Here is a 9,055-nt window from a genome sequence, read left to right on the forward strand (position 1 = left end):
TACCCCACCATAATTGGGGGGAACTGCTCCTTCACTTCTTCTATGACCATCATGGTCCACTACCATATCAATCCCCACCGTGATCGCCAAGTGCAACATGTGTTGTGCAACACACATACAAGGTCTAAACATGCGACAAACTGATAATCAGTAGGCTACAGAATATCTCATTGTTATATCCAAAAGAGAACTGTTTTGATCAACTCCCAAAAGTTAGAAGTTAAGTGCACTGAAATACCATTCTAATTACTAGTAAATAGTAATACCTTTACAAGAAGCCTATTGCCTATTTCAGGGTTTTCCTGGCTCAAAATGAGGCGCAGGTGGTAAAATCATAATAATGTATTTTAATAATAAGATAATAAAAATGTGTATTTTTTTGTAGATCATCATATAGCCTAATGTGTTTTCCACCATTTTTTCTGTTGGTGGAGCTTGGTACCTCTAGGGGGGTCCGGGGGCATGCCCCCCGTAAGAAAATGTTGTACATTTTAAAGATAAATTCATTAATCTGGTGCACTTTGAGTCGCCCGAATCCACTATTAAGGCGAGACACGGCAGGCAAAAACAAAGATTTTTCATGCAGTGGTTGTCATAATGACTGGATACGAGACAGGAAGCAATTGCAAGTGATTTATTCAGATAGTGCAAACAACAGTCCAACTGTGCAACAGTGCAAGCCGATGGGAAGAGTGACGCAGGGACTTCGATGGTCAGGATCCGTGAAGAAGTGCAGTGAAGGTGACGGTGAGACAACGGGTGAATCCACAACGAAGACTTGGAACAGGAACACAAGGCAGGAACTGGGAACAGGAACACAAGGCAGGAACTGGGAACAGGAACACAAGGCAGGAACTGGGAACAGGAACACAAGGCAGGAACTGGGAACAGGAACACAAGGCAGGAACTGGGAACAGGAACACAAGGCAGGAACTGGGAACAGGAACACAAGGCAGGAACTGGGCACCGGAACACCAACGACATCAACCAACGACATCAAACAACGATCTGACAAGGATGATAGAACAACGGTAAGTATTTAAGGAGTCATGATATTGCTTGCAGCTGGTGATGAGATGATGATCAGCTGGAGCGGATCAAGTGATGTCATACACTCACGCCCACAACACACGCGCTCACACAACAACATAAACACAAGACTAGAAGGAACAGAGAATACATCTACCGTGACAGTGGTCAGTTTTGAGATTTTGGGCTAGTTTACTCCTTCAATATGTGTTCTTTCAAGCTGCTATAAAGAAAACGTTGAAAATATACATTAAGATGTTTATTTTATTACATTTTGTTTACTTGCGGCAGTAAGTTTCTCCCGAATTTACCAAGAAGTTATCATTCCCACACGACACGCCGAGATCCGTCTGTTTACTGAAGTCTGTCATGACCGGGATCGCTGTAAAGCTCTGAGTCTCCTGCTCTGTAACCCAAATATGGGCATTTCCTTTCTATCAGTAACCAATGGTGAATGTCCAAAGGGGGATTTAAAGCTAACGACGAAATCTCATTTAGAGCCGTTTAACTCTTTAACTGCCGTTTTCTCAAAATGAGTTTTTTGTCATTCTCCAGTAGAAACATCTCAGCCTGTGTAGCACCTGTGTACACCAAACTCTCCAGTTATACACTTAGCAGTATTCTGAAGATATTTTCAGAGGGTTTTGTTAATAAATCATTCCTGGCCTGATTTATGTGACATTAAAAAAAAAAAAAAAAAGGTGAAAATCGATTTTTTAAGGCTATGGACAGTATATTTTAATTTCCTAGGTAATGAAAGCATATATCCTGAAATCCCTCCGAGTTTTTATTTTCATCTTGTGTGTAAACAAAATGAAAAAATAATTTTGCATCTGGCTTTATCATATGTTCAGATCTATCTACCGAAAATATATGCAAAATCGTACATATTTAATGAGATAATGCCTCATTTGCATAATTAAACATATACATTTCTAAAACTTGTAATACATTTTTTTATATACTTGTGTAAGTAATCAACTGAGGAAGTTTCATGGTGATATCTATTATTTAAACATTTTACCCTATTCACCTGTAGAGTCTCGCCTTAAAAATAAAAAATCCACCCGCAAACCGCCTATATTCTTTGATTTTGATCTGCATCTGATCATCACATTACAATTATTCAAATTCTTAGTGTTAAGCATGATAATATGGTAACATCACACTGAAGTAGGCTGATTTAAAATGAACATTTATTTAAAATAAAAGTTCTTCTTTTGGCAAAATTACATTTCCTTAATAACCTAAACAGAGGCTTTACTCCCTTCAAGCTTAAATTGTCAATGTTTCATTACATCACTGTTTGAAAACACTCAGAATCATTTTTTGTACCTTTATAAAGGGCATTTTCCCCTAATTTTATTAAATGTATGCTCCATATTTCATTTCAAATTCTTAAATTTGATAAATATATTCAATTAAAATAATTAGACACTAGGCTGTTACCAATAAAATTAAATCATTTACATTGAAAAATTATAACTATTAAATTAGATTATTTTAAATATTTTTGAATATACAGATAAGGAATGTTGAAAAGAATGATACTTTCTGAAACTAGCGTTTTGTCATTCAACGTTGACACTTGCTTGAGAAGTTGAAGTCGTTCTCTATCGCCATGGTGGTTAAAAATGGTACGGTCCACAATAGGGGTGTCTGAAATCGCTTTACATTAAAATGTTCCTACAGTGAAAATAGGAGTTGACTTGTATTGTAACTGTAATTATATTTTTTCACAATATCAGAAAAATTAAACTGGGGGGGTTTAATTAAAATTAAAATTTTAAATTAATTAAAATTAAAATCAAAACTGGGGGGGTCATTGGGGGGTATAGTACCCCCCAGTACCCCCTGTAATTCGGCGGTCAGTTACAATACACTCCAGAGTAACACCACGAGCTTCCAACAGGGCAAGGCTCCTCTGTAATCCTTTTTCCATGTGGTAGCTTCCTCCCACTTCGTTACTCTGAAATAGACAAGTATAGGGAACGAAACAATCAACTTAGACAAACCAGAAGTTTTAAACTTCTCAAAATGTAATTTTTTTAAATACTGATATTTCTTCTCTCCCACCTGAACCAGCTCTGGTGTGTCCACAACGGTGTTGGTCTGAAGGTCCATCAATGTATAGCTTCCAAACTTTGCAGAGTGGCCTTTGAAAGTAATATTACACAAAGCATTATTACCACGAGTGCATTGAATTCAGTTAGATACTAGGGGTGTAAATCGGACAGTTCATCACGATACGATACGATATCGATTCTCTCAGCCAGCGATACGATATTTGCCGATACTTCAAAAAATTCTACGATACGATTTGATTCGATTCGATTCAGGGCTATATCGATCGATTAATCGATATATTTAGATATTATGTTCACACAACCAGTTACGTTTTTATTAACTCACAAATGCAACCAAAATATATAACATGAATGTTTAATTAAACTCTTTGAAAATTGCACACTCTCTCCCAATTGGGACATTTACAACAGAAGAGGTAATTTGCAAGTACTCCGTTCTTGTTCATTTTCATAAATCATGTTTTTTATTATTATTATTGTGCATTCCAAGTAATATCAATCAAACTGCAGCTGGGTTGTTTTGATTAATAATAATAATAATAATAACTTAAATACAGGTAAATTACAAAATCAAAGTTAATTGAAAGTATGCTTTAATATGTTAAAAGTTTTTTGTTTTTTTTGCAGAGCAGATTCACATTTCTCTGAGTCAAACAAAATCAAGTAATTGCTATGATAAATAATACAACACTCGGTTAATCTTCGTAACGTTAATCTCCTCAGCTGACATAGACGCCTGACAAACTTTGTTGTTGTGATAACGTACACGCAGTACAGAGAGCTTTTCTCTCACCACTAAACGAACTGCTTTAGTAAGGTTCTGTGAAAATGTTTCCGGTTTTATTTTCCTTTTACGCCCTGAAGAAGATATCACGAGTTCATTGAAATTATCCACCCTCGATCACTTAGTCAGCTTTGACGAAACTCCTCTTAGCCAGCGCGTCTTTTCAAAGTGACATCTGACCTGAATACTGCGCACTGAGTAGCTAAAACGGACTCGCGTTCACCAACAAGGGTGCGAGTGCTTGTCTCTGCTCTGTAAAACATGAACTCGCGATGCCTTGACAGCGGACAACCGGCTTTTGTGAAAAAACGTAGGGTTTAGTCAGTCTTGTCAGGCGTCTATTTCAGATGAGGAGATTAATGTTATAAAGACACACCGGCAGGCGGTTGGTGAGTAAACGAAAATGTGCGCTTTGGCGGAAGGATGTTACGTGAGAATGTGGAGTGTCAAAATAAAGGTGTATATCGATATTTTAAGAGTGGAATCGATGCATCGTATCGTTAGACGTTATATCGATGTATCGTTACACCCCTATTAGATACTACCTATGCATGTTATGCTTCATGATCCGGAAAATACCCGAGCATCCATGCATCCTTCTTATTTACAACTATGTACCTGGTGAGTCAGCCCTCATGTCACCTCCAACGATGACCCTTTCCCTTTCACTCAGGCGATCTAGCGTCTCATTTTGCCATTTTGCTTGAGCACTAAGAAACAAAAACTCGTACTGGTTAACAAATATTAAATACAAAAGTAACAAAATATAATAATAATAAAAATAATAAAATTCTGAACCAGGGGTGTTAAACTCAGTTCCAGAAGGATCAACAGGCATACTTGAACTTTTTTGATGAGCCTTAGAGAGTTGATTAGCTGCCTCAGGTGTGTTTAATAATGATTAGAGGTAAACTCTGCAGTGCTGTGGCCAACAAGGAACTCAGTTTGACACCCCTGTTCTAAAACAAATGCAGTTTTGAAACTTACGACATGTCTGCTGTCTCCGTTAAAGTTGTGTCCGTCTCTGCTGGATCAAATGTAGAATCTTGCTCTTCAGGTGCTACTACAGATGATGTGTCCATTAGGGTTTCTTCGTCATCCTCTTCCTCCAGTTCCACACGAGGTCTCTTTGATGGCCACTTTATAGGTGTAGAGGTCCTAAATATTAAAAGGTCCCATGACATGCTACTTTTTGTAGGCTTTAATATAGGCCTTAGTGGTCCCTAGTACTGTATCTGAAATCTCTTCCCAAAAATTCAGCCTCGGTGCAGAATTATAGCCACTACAAGCCAGTCCCAGAATGAGCTTCCTTCAGACAGGCCGTTTCGGTGTCTGTAGCCTTAAATACTAATAAGGAGGAGAAAGGTGGCGCAAGGTGGAGGGTGGGTGTGGCCTTGACCATCTTGCGCAACGGTACCGTGGCGTGCATGTTTACGTTGGATATTGCAATGGCACGAAGACACGCAGTCTTTCAAGCATTTCAGTTTGACCCAGAATCTGATCCAGACGGAGAAGCAACGGATGAAGAAGTTGCAACTCAGCGGCTCCAGCAGGACGTTTCCGAATGGTTAGTTTAAAATATTATGTCTGGATACAGTACTTTATTCGGATGGTTTACAGTTATTATCATGTAGCTAATGCTAACCTACTGTTGCCTTTTCATGAGAGATCTGTAACGTCTGTATTTATCTTATTACAATTACATCAAGCTCTGCGATCTTGAAATGCGGATATCGATCGCGCGCGCCATATAACCAACAGGAAAACGGTTATCCAAATAACAAAGAAGTGTACAACACTCGCGTTACAGTGTGTGTATTCACACACATAAACTGCATAGCTGCATAGCTAATGTTACAGCCACATTCTACGTGTAACAATCTAGGTAACCATAAACAGTAAAGCAACACACTTATATATCATTAGTTGACTTACTTGTCCGAGGTGTGTAGCTGAGCCAAAGAGAGTGATCCAGACTTTAGTTTCAGACGTTCAGCAAGCCCAGCTCTGTATTTGACCCTTCGGTGTTCATTTGTACATCCAATTATTGAGCAATTATTATGCTTCGCTCGCTCAAAAGCCATAATATCTCTCGTGGACAAACTAAAATCGCGCGCGCGCGTTCCTACTTCCTAGCGCATTTTCTCATGGGCGGAAAATATTCTCTGGGCGGGCAAAGCAGAGACAGGGGAGGTAACATTTCCTCCTTATGACGTCATAAAGAGGAGATTCAAGATCAGCGTGTATGAGCCTCCATTTTCTCAAAGGCAGAGAAAGATAGCAAAAGCTCGATTTACACCGATTGAAATTTCTAGAAACTTGGGGACCATATACAGGCTAGGGGAACTCATATTAATGTTAAAAAACCTCAGAAAGTGAAAATTTCATGTCATGGGACCTTTAAACCAGCTGCTGGTGACAAACTGTCAATGTCTGAAACTGTATCTGTCGTCTGGACACCTGTAATATACAAAGTAGTTGTGTGTTACTGTTATGTGACACTTGTTGTGTAACAAGACTAGTTATAGGTCCTCTGTATAAGCAGTATCATATAATACATAAACATACCTGAACTCCTGTAGCGAACATGAAACGTCTTCATTGATGACTGAGTACCAACAGACTTGGTCAGCGGTTTTGCGTCTGTCTGGCAAGCAACATCTCTGGTTTGGCTGCTCTGTTCTGATGTGCTGTCCTTAACAAATAAAGATTCCACTATCAGCGCGATAAAAAAATAACAACATAGCTGGACTCATGGTGCTATCACATGCTATCACAAACTTTATAAGTCTAACATGTTATTATGAACTTGACAAATTCAAAGGCAATTTGGAAAACCAACGCATAATACATACTTCTAGATGTGTAGCTGGATCACGAACAGTTGGCACTGCTACATCCTTCAGGAGCCATTTTTTTGCAAAACCTGCTTTATACTGAGCCTCATTCAAAAAGCTGTCCGGTGTAAAATGATTGGCGCAGACATAAACGAATTTTGGTAGAGTTGAGGGAGCATTTTCTTCAAAAACAAACTTAATCCACCTCGTCTTCAGCGGTTCAGATTTTGGGAGTAAATAGAGAGAGGCTATGTGGATTATTACATCCAGCCCAACGCTTGGGAGACATTCTCGTCAGTGCAGCGATGGCGGATGTGATGCCCGGAGAAACATCTGTGGAAGCAGTTTTCCAGGATCTGGAGCGACCTGAGGATGGAACATTTCAGATATCAAAAACTGTTTTTGTTTTATTTATTTTTTTATAATATTAATGATCAATGTCAGTGGTCACATCAAATTGTTACTTTGGTTTCACTTTATTTTGGTCCCTTTAAGACATTCTATAAGTCTATAAGAAACATTGCACCTACATGTCGACTAACTCTCATTAGAGTATTAGTAGAGTATTAGTAGAGGGTTAGAATAAGTTGACATGTAGTTGAAAAGTTACTTAAAGTCAGTAGAGTGTCTGTTGCTAGATCCATTGTTTTATTTAAAAAAATGTCAGCGCTGGTCGAGAAAATAATATTATAATGGGGGAAATAATTTTAATATTCTGTAAAAACAAGCCTTATTTTTTAGTGGAAAACAAGATAATACTTTTTAAAATAATGTTGGAGAAATAATGATTTACCATTATTATATAGTATCAAGCGCTATATAAATGAAGGTGATTTGACTATAACAAGAACATTACAATGAACACAAATTTGAAAATCTCACTACAAATAATGCAGAATTTAAGACAAAAGATAATAATCCTACTCTGCTTGTTACACTTCCACACACCTGAAACTGATCGAGTGAATCTCCTCAGCTTCTCCAATCTAGCGTTGTGTACGAACAAACCATTGATGTTGTAACATCTGCTCTAAGCTGGGGCGTTCAGCTGGATCGCGAGCTAGACACTGTCCAATCAGATCCCTGCAGTCTGTACACATTTTAATAAGGAGAGAGCTGGTTAGTCATGACCATGTGACCTGGCATTTTTGAAAACAGCGATGCTCTCGGTGTACGTTGAGCTACAGTATATATAAAAATTCTGACACACTACAACCTTTAACTTTCTGTACAACTCGTTTGCTTTATGTGTGTTTATCCATGTTATCATCATTATTCACTCACGTTTGGATAAGTTGGGGTTCTGAAATGTAACTTCGGCTTGTGTGATTTCCGTTCTATTACGAAAAGGAAGACATGCGTTTGACAACTCGTACAGCACCACTCCTAGAGACCAGACGTTTGCAGGGACGGCGTGGAATCGAGGTTCTGTAAAGACTTCAGGTGGGCAGTAATCCAGAACTCCTGTAAGGAAGACATTTGCACATTGTTGAGCTTTTTTTTTAAAGCATCATCCAAAAATTTGTAAGTCACTACCTTCAGGTTTCCACACTCCCAAAATGCTCACCCCTGTATCTGTTTCTCTCGTAGCCTTCACTACTAAACAGCTGACCGCAGCCAAAGTCTATCAGCTTGAGATCTAGCATGTCTTTCTCAAACAGGAAATTCTGTGAATGAATGTCACTATGGAAAACACCATGATGGATGCAGTGTAGCACTGCCCGCACAGCCTGTCTCATGACGACCCGTGAGAACCAGTCACTCCAAGGTTGACGATAGATTATGTCAAACAAGCTCTCGCAGTGCCCCGGATACTCCATAACCAGAGTGAATTCTTTAGGATGTTCAAACCACTCGTACAGTTGTATGACGAAGGGGCTTATGGGTTCTAGCCTCATCATCATCAGCAGCGCCACTTCTGTGACGAGAGGTTTGGGATTCCCAGGCTAGAGAGAAGAAGCAGACAGAAGGTTAGCTGGGTAAAAATCTGAAGAAAACATCATTTTGAAATGTACTATTCTTTGATCTTTTTAGATGCGTTCAAAAGAGCCTTTTCAGCTCAAAGTTATTTGGTGCCTCTAGGCTTATTTGTTGATCACATTTATACCTAATGCTTCCTACGGGTGTATTAACTACAGTAATCTGCACTTAAACAACTCAATACACATTCAGGTTTTGGCCAACTTACAATATAAAGATAACGATAATTGTCACTCTTGAGCATCCGCTTGATGGCAACCTGCACAAAAAAAACACAAAAAAAACAGTTTCAATAACAGTAACAGTTTTCAAGCACCTGGCTTTGTATTAAGTATTAA

The 9,055-nt window shown here is 38.7% G+C and overlaps 2 long non-coding RNA genes across 3 annotated transcripts; both read right to left on the bottom strand.

Annotated features, from left to right (window-relative positions):
* Positions 1–619: 619 nt before the first annotated feature.
* LOC309509012 lies at positions 620–2,053 on the bottom strand. 2 transcript variants are annotated; one of them, XR_014209775.1, is made up of 2 exons: positions 980–2,053; positions 620–881 (listed from the first exon to the last, which is right to left on the bottom strand). It is a non-coding gene; the product is annotated as an uncharacterized lncRNA (long non-coding RNA). The 2 variants fall into 2 exon arrangements; XR_014209776.1 differs by having other exon boundaries at positions 620–933.
* Positions 2,054–4,517: 2,464 nt separating this feature from the next.
* On the bottom strand, positions 4,518–6,639 carry LOC309509740. Its single transcript, XR_014210050.1, has 3 exons — positions 6,469–6,639; positions 4,888–6,360; positions 4,518–4,610 (listed from the first exon to the last, which is right to left on the bottom strand). It is a non-coding gene; the product is annotated as an uncharacterized lncRNA (long non-coding RNA).
* Between the last annotated feature and the right edge of the window lie 2,416 nt (positions 6,640–9,055).

Source organism: Leuciscus leuciscus, assembly GCF_965113295.1.
Source record: "Leuciscus leuciscus genome assembly, chromosome: 11".
Classification (NCBI taxonomy): Eukaryota; Metazoa; Chordata; class Actinopteri; order Cypriniformes; family Leuciscidae; genus Leuciscus; species Leuciscus leuciscus.